Source organism: Phyllostomus discolor, chromosome 10, assembly GCF_004126475.2.
Source record: "Phyllostomus discolor isolate MPI-MPIP mPhyDis1 chromosome 10, mPhyDis1.pri.v3, whole genome shotgun sequence".
NCBI lineage: Eukaryota > Metazoa > Chordata > Mammalia > Chiroptera > Phyllostomidae > Phyllostomus > Phyllostomus discolor.
This window is the reverse complement of record NC_040912.2, coordinates 90,764,477-90,783,087: the sequence shown is the minus strand read 5'-3', so window position 1 is coordinate 90,783,087 and position 18,611 is coordinate 90,764,477. Positions and strand designations below refer to the sequence as shown.

Here is an 18,611-nt window from a genome sequence, read left to right as displayed (position 1 = left end):
TGAAATTCTCATTGGAGACATGGGTCTGGATTCTCACATTTCCAAAGTATCATCATGCAACCGTGCAAGTTAAAACGTCATTTGTGTTTGCTGTGTCTCGGAGTCCACACCTCAGAATACTGCTGTGGAAAACAAAGAGTTCCTTTCTATTCCCAATGCACAGAAGACATGTAGTACCGATGGTGTGTGACGGTGCCACCCGCACCCCAGCTTCCTGCTGTGCCAACTCCCACTCTTCTGTGAGTGGGCAATGTCAAGGGTAGCATCACAAAGGTGGTTTTTTGGACATTATGCAGCTATGTGGCACATCGCCTCTGTTTAATTAAAAAGGAGGCCATGAAATCCACCAGAGGAATGATTCAACTCTGGATGCCGCAGACTCAGCTAGGGAGCCTCTTTGTGGCGACCACACACGGAGCTCACTGCGGGTCTGGCCTGGTCACAGCAACCACCCTCACTAGCTGCAGAGGAGAGATCGGTGAGTTCCCCAGGCTCCCCAGGCTCCCCAAGCCCTGCAGGTCCCTGGAGGCTCCCCAGAGGCTCCACAGGCTCCACAGCACAGCCTCGGAGGAAAAGAAGGCTTTTTGTTGTGCGATTTGGAGGAGACCCTGGCCAGCTCTTCCCACAAAACCATGACACTAAATGCCACGCCCTCTTCCAACCATGTTTTTTGACAAGGTCTGAACATGGAAAGAGGGCATTCAAGGAATCCATCTTCCTGGAAGAGAGCGTGGCATACAAAGGGGGGCGGTAATTTTTCTGGGGATTGCTTTTAATAATTTCCTTGCTAATATTAATCATGGTCTTACTTTGTACCCTGATTCCCATAAGAACAGAACATGAGAAGAAAGAGGCTCGAAAAGAGTCAATGATTGATTTTGAGGGAAATTCTGAAGGGACAACTAGTTCTCCCTAGACTATTGAATCATGCCCAGATTGTTTTAAATCAAGTGTTTATAAACCTGAGTAAGAAATTATCCCCAATTGTTCCCATAAAAGAATTCATAAATCAATTACAATAGGTTGAATTGTTGGCGGACTTTCCCATGCCTGTTCCTTACCCATAGATACAAAGAGTCTTTCTAGAAAACAAGAAAAAAACTATATAGACCCCTACCCACAGCCCAGGGATACCCCTGGATAGCATATTAGATTATTAGCAAATTATGGTATCCCCCAAAAGGAGCTAATGGTCTCCAGAGGGTTCCAGATCTCCCATTGCCTTATACAGGAGCATATAATGAGGGTGACATTAGAATGGTCAATTAGGATGAAGTTCAAGTGTTTTATAATAGTCTAAATTTCATGGAAAGGCTAGCTCGAAGCAGACCTCCCTGGTGTTTATTAACTAAGAAATAAAAAGAGTTTATTGTAGCTGAATTTCCTGTTTATCTCTCCTTACCTGTTTGTTTTGGAGATTAAAAGGTGGTGGGATTGTTAAATATCTGTATCTCAGGTTTATTGATTTGCATAATTCCAATGAAGTTGTATAAAATAATTTCCTGACCAGAGAATAAAATCCCCTCTAATGAAATAGCCCCTGAGTGTCTAAAAGTTGTTGGAGTAACAGCCCCGCCTTTACCTTGAATAGGAATATATATCAAATAGAATTAGACAGGCAAAGAAATAAGAAAAGCTGGTTAACTATTATAAATTAAGCACGTAGAAACAGTTACCAGGGAGTTAGAGTCCATGGTACATAGAGAAATATTTTAGACAGAAAGGTAAATAGGTAAGTTAGACATCACAAAGGCCTTATAATAAATGTCCTATAACCTCTGTTCAATTTAGCATATCCTTTTGCCCCATGACAAATTCTGAGAATTTTAATAAACAATAAGATATTCAAACTCTGTACGTATAGCTATTTCTAATTGTCTGATTTATGGCTCTCATGGTTAAAATAATCTTTGTTTAATATAACTGAATCTATGGGAATTTTTGTATTTTTCCTGGTTACCTTTGTATTAATTTTTTTCTGCTTTACCTAATTGCAAATGTCAATCACTGCTAAAAATGAAAGTATAAAAACCTGCTTGTACTTGCAATAAACGGAACAGAGCATCACTGTCCTCTGAGGCGTGTTGTCGTCTGTCTCCCGTCGCCGACGCCTTACCCACCTTTCAGGAAACCCTGGACCCAGCTGCGGCCAGACCGCGGCAACTAAAGAATCCCTAGGCTGGGAGCTTGCCTTTCCAACTCTCTGGGGACTCATGAGTTTGGGCATGAAGCAGTCACTTAGTTCAAATTTTTCCACCAGTTATGCGACAACCCCAAAGAAATAATCCCTGTGTTCCTCTTAGTGGCTTCTGCAAATATCAACACCACGGGGCACTGCCAAGTATATGGATGAGGCAGGTTTCTCCAAGCAGGGCACCCACCTCCAGCAAGGTGGGTCCTGCTGGGCTACTTGAGATTTCCAGAGGATGATGCTTCACTCCTGAGAAAATGCTGCCAGTTGCTGCCTTCTCCTTCACACTCAAAAACCCTTTCTCACCAGCTGTGATGGCGCATCTTCCCATAGTTTAGGGGGGGCCTGGACTCACCCAAGGGCTTGCATAAGACTGTCTCCTGCCCTTTGCAGTGGCGACAAGGCGGGATCAGCTCACCCCACCAGCTTATGAGGGAAGAAAACCTCAAAACTAAAATAATATCCAACCACAACATCTAGTTTGTCTACACCCAGCTCAGGAGTAGCGTTTATAAAGTGTCAGTAATTTTTACCTGGTTTCTCTCCTTTTTACTCTGTGCTGATCATTTACAGCCATGCAAGCAGAGGGCCCACTCCCAGGGCACGTGTTTCGTACACTCACGGTCCACCATTGGCACTGACGGGATTTCCAACCCTCTGAGAGGAGACCAACTGTGAGAGCTCTTGAAGGTGCACCACACCCACGGCTTGTCTCTCACTCTGGCACTCAGCCTCAGCCACATTAGCGCCGCACATCCCACAGCGCTGAGCAGGGGCGTCCATCATGCCCACCTGGGGACCCGTCTCCAGGAGCTCTCCTCTGTCTCGTGCAGAGGGTCAGGCAGGGTCATTGTTCAGTCTGAATAAAATTTGAGTCTTTACATATTGGGTGGAAACAATTTTTTAAAAAATCTCAATCTTGTTAAATACCATTTTGGAATGAAGATTTATGGTTACATGTAGCAGGGAATACTCTCATTTTAATGTCTGTTGCTTAGAATACTTAAAGAAAAAATGTATGCATCTCAGAAGAAAATAGTCTATATTTGACTGCATTATAAACGGCGAGCTCTAGCACCTGTGGTCTCAGAGGGCCGTACTCCCGGGAGCGTTCCTCCTGCAGGTAAAGAGGGAGAAGTCTCGGCCCCCACAGCACAGGGCACCACAAACTCACCTCCCACCAACAGGGAATGTCTGGGTCCTGTGCCCTTGCTGAGATGCAGGGAGGGGCCCATCGATGCCAGGTAGCCTGAGGGGGACCCAGGGGCTATGTGGGTTCTTAGGCCTCTGACCAGCTCCCGGAAACAAAACCCAGGGCATGAAATCACGGTAACAAGTCAGGGGGCATCAAAATATGTTGTCATTTAAATTCTATTCACAACAAGCCATGACTTCATCTTACACAATAGCCAGTGAGACTGCAGTGAGGAGTAGGTTGGAGGGGTGAGAAATGATGACCCTGCCACCATTGGTGAGAGACCAAGCTCTACGGGAACTCAGGGGAGAGGGGCCCCGAGGGCTTGGCCACATGTGCCCAGAATGGGGTTTCCTTCCAGCGGAGCTGAAGGTGCGCTGGGGAGGGGAGAAGGAAGTCATGGCTCAGGTACCATGCAGACTCCTACTCCTCTCACTAGGTTCAGTAGATTTTAAAAAATTAACATTTCTTCATTTGCTATATGAATTTAGGGCAACATTTAGAGACTTTAACTGAAAAAGTTCACCAGCTATGGTTGTCACACTGGTAGGCAGCCTGCAGGGTGCCTCACGTGCCAGCTGGCAGAGGGAGCCCCGTCAGTGGTTTCAGACTAAACGTGGCAGCGAGCAGGCTCCCTCCCCGTCCTTCCCGGTGATCACAGGGATTTGGTGTCCCTTGGCTTCCCCTTCTAGTTGTGCTATCGTGGCACTGAATGAAATATTGAGAAGTGGGGACTTCAGGGACAGCTGCCATCATGTTGTCATGTGATGTCACTCCCTGGGAGACAAGGGACTTAGTGATCTGACGCCCCCTGTCTTCCATCTGTAAAGACACCTGGGCTCAGAGGGGAGTGGCTGTGCCCAAAGCCTCAGGTCCTGAGAGTGGCTGGTCAGAGCCACTCACCCCTCCTGACTGCAGTTCACGGGTTAAGGGCAGATACCTGTGCTCATGTGCTCATAGGACAGGTGGCTCTGAAGCCCAGGGAACAAAGCAGTGTCACTGGACTAAGGGAAGGGGACACATGGTCAGACACTTTGGTCATCCTGTGCTGTCAGCCAAGGCTGGTGTCTCCTGAGTGTTTCAATGCATGAAAGTCCATGTTGTCTTGTTTTGTAAGGGATAGTGCCCTTCTCTATGTTTTAGATAAAACTCTTCATTCTTTTTATAAAATTTAATTTATTGGGATGACATTGGTTAATAACATTGTACAGATTTCTAGTGTACGATTCCCTGACACATCATCTGTGTATTGCACTGTGTGCCCACTACTCACAGTCAGCTCCCCTTCTGTCACCACACATTTGACCCCCTTTACCCTTTACCGCCCCCTCCCCTTCCCCTTGGTGAGCTCCCACTGTGGGCTGTGTCTGTGGGATTTTGTCTGACTCCTCCATCCAGCCGGTGGGCCTGGAGCTGCTGTCACGCAGAGGGGGGTCTCAGGACCTGCTGAGCCCACAGCAGCCTGGCTGGTGGCCCATCTACGTAAGAGTTCAGGAGCCACTCACTTCCTCTGTCTCTCAAAACAAAAGGTTTTGATTTTGTTTTCATGTTGTATAAACTGAGGACAACCGTGACCTTCCTCTGTAAGGGGCCTGAGGTCGGAAAGGGAAACAGAAAAGAGGATGTGGTGGGAGAAGCTTGGGCAGTGAGCACAGGGTCAGGAGAGTTCAAGGTCTTTCTGAGAAAGCCAGCAATTCTTGGTCCCCAGGCCCCCAGGTCCTACTGGTCCAGGTGTGCGGGTGCCACTGGGAGGGACACTCTCCAGTCACAGCACACTCACACAGAGAGGGGTCCCTTTGTGCTGAGGAAGGAACAGGAGGAAGTAGGAGAGATGGGAAGGAAAGGAGGAAGGTATTCTATGAGATTCCGAGGGTGGCTGAAACACTGTCCCACATGCTGTGTCCCTGAAAGCTGCAGAAACTTCTGGCCCACAGGCTTAGGAGTCCAACATGAAAATGTCAGTCGAGTCTCACTCGCTCTGAAGGCTCCTCAGAGGGTCCTTCCTGGCTTCTCAGGGCAGCTTCTCAGGGCAGCTGGCAGTCCTTGGAGGTCCTTGGCTGGAGGCTGCAAGGATCAGACCTCTTGCCTTCTGCACTTGGCAAGGAGAAACCAGACAGTACCCCCACACTGAGCTTGGACACCCCTCAGCTGAACACTCCAGTCCATTGCTTACAAGTTCTTCCTTCCACTCAACAGCAGACAGGACTGCACGACTCTCCCCAACTCTGGAACTCCTCCCTCTTTCCTCCTGGGGTCCAAGGATAAGGTCCTCACTTTGATCTGAGATCTGGTATTTAACATTCAAATGCCCAGCAAAGTCTCTTCAAGGCCACCTCCCCCTTTGCTCCCTTGTGCTTCTGCATTCTCCCCACGCCTGTCCATCCCCAGGCCCACAGCCACAGTCACAGGGCCAGTATGTTTCTATACCAGTGCCCACTTCCTAGTTCTGACCCCCACCCAATGAAAGAAATGCTCCATTTTATTTGTTTTATTATTATTCCTGTCCCCTTTATTCACTTTATTGGCAGTGACCTTGGGAAACACAATGATGCAGGTATCAGGTGTGTAATCCGCACCCTGTATTATGTGTTGACCACCCACGTCAGGTATCTGCCCATCACCATTTAACCCCCTGTGCTCTCCTCCACCACCCCCGACCTCCCCTGGGCAATCACCACACTGCTGTGTGTGTTCATGAGTTTTTCCTTTCTTTTTCCTTCAATCCCTCCACCCTTACCCCCACCCAGCTCTCCCATGACCTCCCACCACTGTCAGTGTGCTCTCTAGTAAGTACCTCATTTTCCCATCAGCAGTGGGAGCTGGAGAGAGGTTCACCTACCCACCCCCAAGAAAGCCATGTCTGATGTCCAGAAACTGTGAATGTCGCCTCATTGCTAAAGGGTCTTTGGAGATGAGGATCATTCATGATGAGGTGATGGGGAGATTACCCTGGGCTCTCTGAGTGGGTGCTACATGGAACCACAAAGAGTCTTAGAGGAGGAGGCTGGATAATGAAAGGAGGAAGAAGCCATGTGATGATGGCAGCCCAGACTGGAGTGTGGCAGTCACAGGCCAAGGAACTCTGGCAGCTTCTAGAAGGGGGAGAGGTGAGAGGGATTCTCCCCTGGAGCCTCCAGAGGGACCAGCCCTGATGATACCTTTACTTTGTCTCTGTGAGACTAACTTGAGGCTCCTGCCCTTCAGGGCTGTAAGAGAATAAATTCGTTTTCTCCTGGGCTGCTGGGTTATCTGTACTTTGTGATGCAACAACAGGGCACTGACACACCAGGGCTGACCGTTCATTCATGGGGGAGTCAGGACAGTGTGAGTGGCCATTCCTTTCACCTCCTGTTGTTATTTCTGCGATGCTGTAGTAGGTTTGAGCTTTGAATTCATCTAGATCACAGCAGCAGAAAATGTCCTCAACTCCACAAGGCAGTCCATGATAAAATATGAAGAAATGTTTTTTCATAACCCCGACCTTTGAAAAATTCATGTATATCCACTTGTGTGTGCACATGATGTAAAGAATAAACAGAAAAAGAATAAAGGTGACTGTGCAGAAGGAAGCTGTGGCTTTCCCCACATTCATGTCCTTCCTTCTGACTGTGTGGAAAGAGCAGCATCCGGGGAGTGGGAGGAACAGCTTCAGGAGTCGCAGGTGGGGACCAGGGGCAGAGGGACAGGCAGCTCACGGCAGAGCTGGAAGTGGACAGGAGCCCCTCGTGATGAGGAGCCTGGCCATGTGATCAGTCAGGAGAGAGGTGAGACAACCCTCCTTCTATCACAGTCTCCTTGATGCCCTCCTCCCTGTGTTGGGGTCAGGGTGGGGCTGTGGTGTTCCAGAGTCTCCTCTGTGGCCAATGGCCTCAATGCTGTTCCCATCCGAGACCCGCATCCCATCCCTGCAGCATCAGTGGATTCTCTCAACCTCTTCCCTCTACCTTTAGGGAACTGAACTGTGCACCTGAGGGTCATACCTGCAGAACAAGGAGTTCACCAGGAAAACATACAAGGTAGCTTCTGGCAGGACAGGGTTCACTCAAGGACTGTGGAGAGTGACCTGAGACTGGGCCATGGGGGGCCAGTTTGAGCAGGAGATGAGGTCCTGGCTGTGCTGTTGAGTCACACCTGTGCAGCAGGGTCAGGGTCAGCCCCCTGGGGAGTGACCTGTGGGGCTGCTCAGGGCCCTGTGCTGAGAGGGGCCCCTCACGTGGGTCAGCGGTCTGTCAACAATGGCATCCTGAAATCTTCTGATGTTTAAACAGTGGGCTTGGCATTTGCTGTGTGTGAGTCAGACCTTGTGAATTCCATAGCTGGTCCTGCTCTGTGTGACTGTTGGAAGTCAGGAAACTGATCCCCAGGATCTTCATGGTGACTCAAGTCTTTAGCACCAATAATTGGTCCAATGCTCAGGACCAATGACAGGTCATGAACACCCTCATTTCCAGACCTTGCTGCTTCCCTCCATGGGCAGCCAACCTATTGTCCCCTACTTCCTGCCACATCTGGTCCTCTTAGTACCTACCCAAAAGCTTAAGAATTGACTGATCAAATCTCTCAATCTCATGAACCACAATATATAATAAAAGTCAATATTTAATGGTGATGCGGCAGATGCCTGGAACATCGTGTCCACCGTGAGAGCTTTGACAGTCTGCCTCGCGCTGGAAACTGGTTCCAGAGTCTGTGGCATCTGTCTGCTGGGTGAATCTCAGGCAGGTTCCTCTTTCTGGGGTGGGGGAGGGCAGAAAGGTTAGGAGGGAAATTGGATCTGCTCCCTGGGATTATCTGTACCTGGGGCACGTTCCAGCTGGCAAGGACCATAAAAACCCAGAGGGGCTGTGTGGTCAGAGACTTTTCCCCAAACCCCCCTTTCTCTCTTCCCTGTGGGTCCTAGTGGTGTAGACCCCTTCAGCTCTGCACCTGAGTCCTGTAATTTCTGAATGAGGAACCGAGACCCTCCTGAAAGACTGGACTCAAGGCCCACATCACACAATCACTAGCAGTTCCCAAGGACACCCCAAGTCACCTGCCTGACTTCCTTCTTCCAGAATCACCCCGCCATTGCCCACTGCACAGAGAAGATGACCAGTTGCTGGACTGGGCTTTCTGGGCAAGACTTGGGTCATTTAATAAGGGCCTTTGTGATCTACTGCCATCATCCAAAATCCTGCACATAGCTCTGGAAATTCTGGTGTGGGAGTGGGCACATGGACCCAAGTTTGGAATTTGGCAAAACTGCAGCACCACCAAATTACGGGACACTGTTTCTGTCTCTTTAAAGGCAAACAGGTCCTCTGCTGGCCCCACCCAACCTCAGCTTCCTGGCTCAGTGCTTTTAAGAATGTGAACTCTCTCCTCACAGTTAAAGCACAAGCAGCAGCTGAAAGAGCTTTGTTGGAGAAGACCCGGGAACTCCTCAGTGGGTTGAAGGGAAGGTGAGCCTGACCGAGACCCAGCTGAGCCACAGGGCTGGGAGGGCAGTGGGGCCAGGGCAGGTGCAGGGGTGGTTCTGGTCTGAGGAGGCACCAAGCACTGTGCCAGCCGCACAATGGGACAAGGGGGATGTCAGAAGGTAGTGGTGGGGGGCAGGGAGGAGAGTAAGGGGCTGTGTTATTGGCACAATGTCCTGAGTGTCATATGGACAGACCCTGTGTGTGTTGACAGGGGTGCCTTCATGCGTTTGCTGGTGTGACAGACCCTGGTGCTGCTGATGAGCCTTCCTTGTCCCTTGATGGGAAACTGGTGTTCCCAGGGCAGGTGGTCAGAGCTGACAGCCATTTAGAGACCAGGCCATCCAAATGCCTCTGTTCACTGCCAAGATCAGGTTCCCAGTCCCTGTGGTGGCCCTCCAGGGTGGCCATCATCCCTGGTGGCAGAAGAATCTAGGACACAGGGTCCATCACTCAGCAGGGAGAAGCTGGGGCCCCACTGTGTGACATGGGCAGTGAGGAGAATCCCAGGGAAGTGCAGGGCTCTCATGTGGGAGCAGTGCAGAGAACCCCCACTCACCACCCCAGGCTGGCGTTCCTTCAGTTCTGGGTTCTGGGAGAGAGGGGATGCCTGTCCCTGCCCACTCCCTGTCCAGCTTGGCCGGTGAGATTTTAGAGCTGGGGCCAAGAGGGAGTCAGGGCTCACTCCCCACTGTGGGCCCTGGTCAGGGGAAAGGCGGGAGTCAGGGGGACTTTCAATGGAATCCATGTGCTGCCCAGTGCCCGTGAGCGCCGAGACCTTGAGCAAGTGTCTCAGCATTTTTGAGCCACATCATGTCCTTATTTTAAAAGTGAGAATAACAGCCCCAGCCAGGTTGCCCAGTTGTTTGAAGTGTCTTCCTGTACTCCAGAAGGCTATGGGTTCGATCTCCATCAGGGCATATACATAGGTTGTAGATTCAGTCCCCAAGTGGGGCACGGGCCGGATGCAACGGATCAGTGTTTCTCTCTCACATGGACATTTCTCTCCCTCTCTCTCTCTCCCGCCTCTCTTTTCTCTCTAAAATCAATGACCATATCCTCAGATGAAGATGAAAAAATGACAAAATGATGAAATGAGTTTCCTTGCCAGCTCTTTTGGCAAGTAAATGAGATAATGCAAAAATATTTATCTGGGTGCTTGTTATAGAGTGCTCAGTAATGGTGGTCCTACACCCGGACTAAACTTTTAGTTGTGGAAATTTTAACTGTTTCCAGATAAAGGGAAGAGAAAGGGAACTTCGACCTGGACCAAGCTTCAACAGGCACCCTCTGATGCCAGTCTGGTTTCACCCGTAGACTCGCCAGTCCCTCCCCACCCCACAGTGTTTGGAAGCAGGTGTCAGACATTGTTTTGTTTACCAGTGAATATTTGAAACCACTGAAAAACATTGCCATCCTCAGACTTCAAAGAGCAGCTACAATTTTTTTAAAGAAAGTGCATTTTTAAAAAGATTCCATTGATTTTTAAAGAGAGGGGAAGGGAGGGAGAGAAAGGGAGAGAATCATCAATGTGTGGTTGCCTCTCACATGCCCTACTGGGGACCTGCCCTGCAACCTAGGCATGTGCCTGACTGGGAATCGAACTGGTGACCCTTTGGTTCTCAGGCTGGTGCTCAATCCACTGAGCCACACCAGCCAGGGCAGCAATTAGAATTTTTAAAAAACAGTTACCACCTGCATTCAGATTTTGCTGATTTCCTCATAATTTTAAAAGTTGTTTGAAGTAGGATCCAAATAAGATCCATAAATCACAACTGTTTCATATCTCTTAAATGTAACTTGGTATGTCGGTCCCCACCTTCCCTGTTGCTGTCTGGGAGATTTCTCTGGGTAACAAAGGGGGGTACCCCTTGTGGGGGGTACTCTGGGAGATTTCTCTGGGTAACTCCAGTAGAGTCGGGCAGTGTGTGTCCTGTCAGTTCCATCAAAGGTGTCAGCTCACCTGCTCCTCCCGTTCCAGCGTCCGTGTGAATTTCTGTCTAAGGAGAGGTTTGGTCAGGTTCAAGGTGGACTGATTTGGGGGGGACCACTTCACAGGTGCAGCAGTGAACTCCCGTCAGAAGGCACATGACGTCTGGTTGTCAGTCTGTCTGTGACACTAACTGACACTAATGGCTGCCTTTGTCTCGTTAAGGGCCACAAGTGATGACACTCAAATGCTGTCATCCCTTCCTCATGTATTTGGTGGAATAATCCTGTGAAAAGAAGGCTCCCCTCAAGCTCTCTCTCATCTCCACGAGGAGCAGGCGTGTGAGAGACAAAGATGAATGTCTGACTCTTCCCCTTTGTGTGTCCATGTGCAGAGCAAGGAGATGCTTTCTGGCAGATGCCCGAGGGAGAGAAGGGCCACTTTGAAGAAGGCATTGCTATGACCCCATGGGTTTCAACATATCTGATGCTTTTCCATTCACTGGAATTATTATCGGTGCTCAAACTGTCCCATCTGAGTCCTTTTGGATTCTGCTGCAGTGGCCCCCAGTCCCTGTGATGAGATGCTAGTGAGTGGTGAGCACACCCGGGCTCTCTGGCTGACAAGGGCATGTGGGCCCCACGCACATGTGTCCTGCCCCACCCTGGAATCTGTGCTTTCTCCTCAGAGCCCTGACCTTTGGTGGGAAATGGCCTCTGAAGGCCAGAGCTGGGCGCTGAGGGGGCCCATTGTCACTGGGTCATTCCTGTCTCTGTGCCTTTCCAATGGGCTTCACACTACACGCACACAAGCAACTAAGATGAGGATTTTTTAGTAGAATTGGAGATCTTTTTTTCAGGTTTTGGATTTGTGGTGATTTTTCTTCTTTTTGTTTTTTTGTTTCTTTAGTGTATAGAACTTACTGGAGATGACCAATGAAATGACTTCATTTCCAAGTCTCTCGGACCAGTTCCTTACGCAGTTCATGCACCTTTCAAATTTTAGTTAGATTTGTTTGTTTCATTCGCTCTTGATTTTAGTATATAAGATATAATTTTTGGTGTGTAATTAGGTAAACTACCTTCCTGGTTTCCAGATCAAACCTATGAAATCTACGTGCACCCAGGACACCCGACTTCCAGCTCCTGTCCCTGTCCCCCCACCCTGTCTCTCCCATCCCTACACAAGGAACTTTTGTGTCAGTTTAGTTTTCAGATTATCCTGCTGGTGCCTTTTCATGTATGTGAATAGTGTACCTGTTATAGTTTATAGATGATGTTCACACCCCCCTTACTGGAGAGATGGTAGGTGAATTCCACATTATTTCCTTCCCCTGGTGGTAGACACCCTGGCGGTCTCCCAGCTCTGGTGCAGGGAGACACTTCTCAGTCCTTTTCACAGCCAGCCAGTCCTTCCCGGTGTGAACACACCTTAGATCATTCAACCCATCATCTACTGGTGGCCATTGGATAGGTTTTTGTTTTTTGATCTTACAAATAATGATGCAGTAAATAGCTTTATCCATGGTTTTCGCTGTAATTTTTGTCAGCGTAGTTCAAGGACATAAGCTGAAATTGGGGATTGGTAGCAGAAGGGAAGGTGCCCGTGGACTCTACAAGGTATTGCTGGCTTCTGCTCTGGGGGGTTGGGCTGTGTTTCCCTCCTCCCCAGCCGTGCAGGGGAGGACCTGCTGCCCCCACCCCCTGCGGCTGACTCTCAGCACAGTCTGCAGTTCTGCCAGACCTGGAGGGGACAAACCGCATCTCACCTCAGAAATAGAGGTGCGATTTAAAATTATTTTATTTACATATATTACTTTTGGTTTTGATTTATTTTTCTCTATTATGAGTGTATGCTACTGTCTTTTGATATAGTCAAGGCACATTTTCCCTGAATGTTTATTCTCATCTCTTACTCCATTTTCTACCAAGGTGTTGAACTTTCGTTTCTGTGTTTTTCGATGTTCTTTGTGTAACAGGGAAATCTACCCCCTTGATGTAAGTTGGAAACTGTTTTTTCCGTAGTTTGACATTTTTGCTTTAATTTGTCTGTGGTGTTTCTTGTCTCACATTATTTGTGAGATTTGTATGTAATCAAACTTCGTCCTTTTCCTTACTTTTTGTCAAATCTTAGAAATATTTCCCCTACCCCCAGGTTACAAAGAACCTGTCCATGTTGTTTCTCTTATGTCTGTGGGTTCGCTTTTCCATGAAAACCTGGAACATAACTGCACCTGAGTGGCGTGAGGCAGTGGAGGCAGTTCCCTGGCTCCTGTGTGGTCACCCTGAGCCCAGAGTCGCTCTGTTGCCCACCTCTCTCCCCGTCGATGTGAGATGCGGCCTCATTTAATCTATGGTAGCACTGTAATCAAATGGAATGTAAATGGATACAGTATGAATACTTTGGTCTGTTTCTGAATTTTCTGTTTTTGTTTCCCTGTTCTCTCTGTTGGAGCAGAGTACGGCTGTAATTATAGAAACTGTGTGTTTGACTCCTGGTACAGCTAGTCCTCCCTCTTTATATTTTTTCTTGGTAGCTGAATATTTTCTTTTTTCCTTGTCCAAATCACTTTTATAATCCATTAGTTTAAGTTTAGAGAAATGTGTATTAATTGTATTTTTATGAAATGTTTTAACCATGAATCAGTGTTGAATCCGATCAAATGTCATTTCTGCATCTGGGTAGTTTTCTTCTTCCTCTATTAATAAGATTTGTTGTAAGAATTTTCTCACTTTGAACCCTCCTAGTATTCCTGAAGTAAATTCCTCTTAGCTATGGTGTGTACCTTTTTAAGTATGTAATAATATATTTAAGACTTTGTATTACTATTTCCAAATGAGAGACATCTGTAGCTTTATCTATTGGTGAAATCTTGGTTAGCCTTTGGGATCAATATTATACTTGATCCACAGAAAGGACTGAAACTTTCCCTTCTTTTGTGTGTGGTCAGGGACAGCTCAGGGAGCACTGAGAGAGCAGAGCTGTAAGGTGTAGGTGTGCTCCCCTGGGAGAGACCTGGCCCTGGATCTGGCACTCCTTTGTGGGGAAACTCTTATTTCCTCTGTAGTAGTTGACCTGTGCCATCTCTCCATTGTCACTGGGATCAATAGGAATAATAGACCAGTAGAAATTTTCAATGAAGGGTAGAGAGTTGGAATGGTCCTCACTTACCTAAGTTGACCCCTCCCCGTCTCCTTCCCCTCCTCAGTGTCTTGCAGGAACCTGCACCCAGATTCTCTTGAACCAGCATGGTCGGCCTTCAGGACAACACTCTGCGGATCATTCTGGTGGGAAAAACCGGAAGTGGGAAAAGTGCGACAGCAAACACCATTCTTGGGAAAAAAGCGTTTGATTCTAGAATTGCTTCCGGGTCTGTTACCGAGAAATGTCAGAAAGAAGAGAGGGCCTGGGAGGGGAGGAAGCTTCTTCTTGTGGACACCCCCGGGGCTCTTTGACACTGAGAAGGCACTATCGACCACCTGTAGGGAAGTCAGCCAGTGTGTCCACTTCTCCAGCCCCGGGCCTCACGCCATCATCCTGGTTACACGGCTGGGCGGCTTCACGCAGGAGAAGCAGAATACAGTTGATTTGATCAAGGCCGTCTTTGGGAAGCCGGCCATGAAGCACGTGATCATCCTGTTCACTCACAAAGAGGGATTGGAAGGTCAGGAGCTGAGTAGCTTTTTAGAAAATGCAGACAGATGCCTGAAAACCATTATGAGGGAGATCAGGAATCGCCACTGTGCCTTCAATAACAGCAAAGACAAAAAGAAGTCTGAGAAAGAAGCTCAAGTGCAGGAGCTGGTGGGGTTGATCGAGGCAATGGTGCAGGAGAACAGAGGGGCTCACTTTTCTGATCCCATCTACAAGTATATCGTGAAAAAGTGGAAATGTGTGGACGAGGCACTAAACAAAATTGCTGCTGAACAAGCAGCTATGAGAAAGAGGTAAAAGAGAAATATGATGGAAAAGAAATATCAAAACAAGAAATGGAGGAACAAATGGCATCCAAAAAGGAGAAATATGAAAAATAAATTGAAGACTGTAAGGGAAGGAGGTAAAGAAAATATACTTAAAGATATTTTCAAATGGATTCGCTTTCAAATATATGGCATAGGTTGTGGAACTGATGCAAATTTTATTTTTTCTTCTTAATTACTGTGATTTGTCAATGTGGTACATTATATTTTCCACAGATGGCTATAACAATATCTGCTACCCCAGCTCTGCTTCTTGTACTCTGTGCTGTTGCTCCTTCTGTTGGGTGATGGGGACTGTGTCCCCTCCTTGAAGTTCCACGGACTCTGTGACTGCTTTGATGAGTAGTGGCTGGTCTGATTTCTGAAGTTAGACAGGGACAGTGCTGCCTTGCTCTCTGCAGTACACACCCTCAGAAGGTGGCCCCCGTGCTGTGAGGAAGCCCACGTTGCCCATCGGGAGGCCCCAGGAAGAGGACTGGAAGCCTGGCCCCGTCCCCTGCCTGCTCTTCCATCTGCCAGTGAGACCACCTGCCAGCCGTGCAGGTGTGGGCACAGGGCAGTGGGCTCTCCAGCTGCCAGCAGACCTGCCTCAGGGAAAGCTGCAGAGAGCAAAGATGGGCCATCCCCACCGCATCCCACCCAGTTTGTAGATTCATGAGAAAAATAAATGATGCTGTTTCAAACCACTAAGCTTCGGGCTGGTCTGTTGTGCAGTGCCAGCTCCCCAGAGCATCCTCCCAGCTCATTCCCCCACCCCCACAGTGCCAACGCAGGTAAGGAGTGACTGAGTGGGCACAGTCAGGTCAGAATACACTGCACAGAGTTCAAAAACTGAATTTAGGAACATCCAATGAAAAGCCTGTGTGTGCCACGTGTCAGCCCTGCCTGGTAGTGCTTGTTTTCTCCGTCCACGTGTTCAAGCCTGAGGGCAGTGAAGAGCAGACCTCTCCAGCAAGATGGTTCTGTGGTTCAGGAGGTGCTAAAAAACCTCATAGTGTTTTTCTCTGTGTTCTTATTAATTTACCATCCTAACACAAAATGTCCCTGACTGTAACTTTAAAATACATTCTGTCCCAGTTCTTTTTCTTTGCCTCTGCAGATCCACACTTTGCCCCTCTTCACCATAGCTCTGTGCCCCAGGAGGTGACCTACGTGGCTCACGTTGTTACTGAACTCAGAGGGTTCTCCACTTGGGGAGTTCTGTTCAACGACAAGAAATGGTTGTCACAACGTGGTCTTATTTACGTGTAGCAAGTGAAGGAGATGGGGGTTTCACATTCCAAAATTCTCTCTCAGCCCTTGCTGGTGTGACTCAATGGATTGAACACCAGTCTGTATCCAAAGAGTCGCCAGTTCGATTCCCAGTCAGGGCACATGCCTGGCTTGCAGGCCAGGTCCCCAGTAGGGAGCACGTGAGAGGCAACCAGACATTGATGTTTCTCTCCCACTCTCTCTCCTTCCCTACCCTTCTCTCTAAAAATAAATAAGTAAAATCTTTTAAAAAAATACCTCAAACCAAAATTCTTTCTCACAGAAGGGAGGCGGAGCCAGTGCTCATGTGCGCTCACTGGTCAGTGGCACATGGGCTTCCTCTTTGCAGTGGCTGCACTTACCTGGGGGGGCTCCTGCCAAGCACGTCCTGCCTACAGCTGGTCTGCGGACACCGCGCTGCTGTGAACATGTGGCAAGAACAGCGCTGAGTGAGAGGGGCCCTGACCTGAGGCCCCTGTCCTGTCTGTCCACGTCAGCAGGCTCCCTGGGTCTCTGAGTCTTGCTGGGCTCCTGCCAGTGGGAAGTCTGAGTAGGAGGCCTGTTGGGGGTAGGAAAGAGAGGCTGGGGTATTTCTTCTCCTGCCTCCCTCCCTGCAAGGTCATCTCTGACCTGCTGTAACCTGAAGCCAAAGGCCACCCCTTCTCTACCAACCCCCCTTCTGGATGCCAGCTCTCCTTCACCCCCTTAGGCTTAGGGGTCATTTCCTCACTGCTACTAGCAGTGTCCCTTGTCACTTGCACACCCTGTATCCACCACCTGTAGGAAACGCTTGCACTTGACTCTCCCCCAAGTACCTCATTAGAGGGATTGTTCAATCCCAGCAATACCCACAGTCAGTTCTCTTTCAGACACACCCCGCTCTTTATCATTGTATTTAGAAAAATTCCCCCCAGTGCTTTCTGACACCAGAAACACTTCTTCTGGCAGCTGACATCTCTGTCATTATCCAAGGAGGAGACTTTGCGTTCATACCTGATGAGTGTGCTAATGTATCACGTTTACTAAATCACATGAGAATACAAGTCAACGCCCTAAGGGATCTGACCCCCAGCCCAGGGGGTCAGTGTTTCGGGTCCTGGGGTTCTGGGTATAGAAGGTTCTCCCTGATTTGAGGAATTGCTGTCTTACCTGTGTTTTCTCTCACGTGGGACTTCAGTGTTCCTGTGGCATCTGAGAGAGCAGCCACCAACACGGGCCACCTCTGAACTTGTAAAGCTCCTTCTGCCCTCTCAGGGCCCACTGGAGAAGAACGGGGCATGTGAACTTGTAAGGGTGGTGAGCTGGGGTGGAGTATGGGTGACAGATGCGACAAGGGTCTCAGCCTGGGCACTTCCTCCAAAATGCTAAAATGTCACACTGTGTTGAGCAGAGGAGCAGAAACCAGATGAGCTTGGCCTGGGCTGAGACTGGTGGGTGAGCTGCTGCAAAGGGGGGCTCAGCATGGAACTGCCAGGACGGTGGGTGTGAGAGAAGGCGGAGCCTCCCCTGCGAGAGGCAGGGCTTTGGAAATCATTCCTCTGTGTCCTTCACTTGTCACTCATGAAAGGAGACCTGTTTCTTCCCCCAAGACTTGTGTCCCTTTGGCCCCTGGTGTGGAGTGGTGAACCCACTGTGTCTGTTACACTGGGGAGGTCATGGGGAGGTCTGACCTACAGTTGACCTGAAAGGTAGACCCAGGCTCCCTGCCCCTCAACCCGTCCTCAGGATGTGTGGCAGCTTCCCAAGAGCTGCGTCAGGGACACAGCCTTGAGAGAGTGACGTGTTATTGAGACCATCTGGATGGTGCAGGTGACTCAGCCCAGCCAAGGGATCCGTATGCACTCTTCAGACCTGGCAGGTGCACAAAATATTTGTGTTGGGGCCACCCACAACCAGCCTTGTGAGTAAGTTCCCTGGTTCATTAAACTGCCTCCTCCCCATCTGCAGTGGTCTGGGGCTATCCAGGGTCTCCCCCACACCATGGGGAGCCTGGCTTCAGATTACTCCTGGGAGGTTTCAAACCAGCATGTGCTTTTAAAAGAGGAGTCTCATATTGTCTGGTGTGGCTCAGTGGATCTTGCACTGACCTGTGAACCCGCAGGTCATAGGTTCGATTCCCAGTCAGGGCATATGCCTGGGTTGTGGGCCAGGTCCTCAGCAGGGGGTGTGACAGGCAAGTACATGTTCATGTTTCCCCCTCTTTCTCCCTCCCTTCTACTCTGTCTAAAAATAAACAAATAAATCTATCTTTAAAAAAGAAAAAATAAGAGCAGTCTCATTCACGTTTATAAATAAATTTGAAAAACAGAGTGCCTACACCAACAGTTCTCAAGTTCTTACTTCCTGTTAAAAAGCATGTTGATTTTCTAAGATTCTTCCTACATTGGGATTTGGAGTCAACAAATGGCCATATTTGCAGAGAATCATCAGCATCTCCTGCTCCGGTTCTGAGGCCTCAGCTCTGAGTCAGCGTCTCAGCCCCTCACGTGTTCTGCATATTCATTGTATGTTCACTGCCCAAAGTCAAGTCCTCTTCCATCGCGATACATTCGAGCCCTTTCCCCTCTTCTCTCTTCCCTTCCCCCCCACCCCGCGTCCCCTCTGGTAA

The 18,611-nt window shown here is 48.9% G+C and overlaps 1 protein-coding gene and 1 pseudogene across 1 annotated transcript in view; one reads left to right on the top strand and one right to left on the bottom strand.

The window, feature by feature from the left end:
• LOC114507421 (GTPase IMAP family member 8) overlaps positions 1-18,611 on the bottom strand; it is a 772,814-nt gene that overhangs the window by 647,639 nt on the left and 106,564 nt on the right.
• LOC114507423 lies at positions 12,370-14,785 on the top strand (annotated as a pseudogene).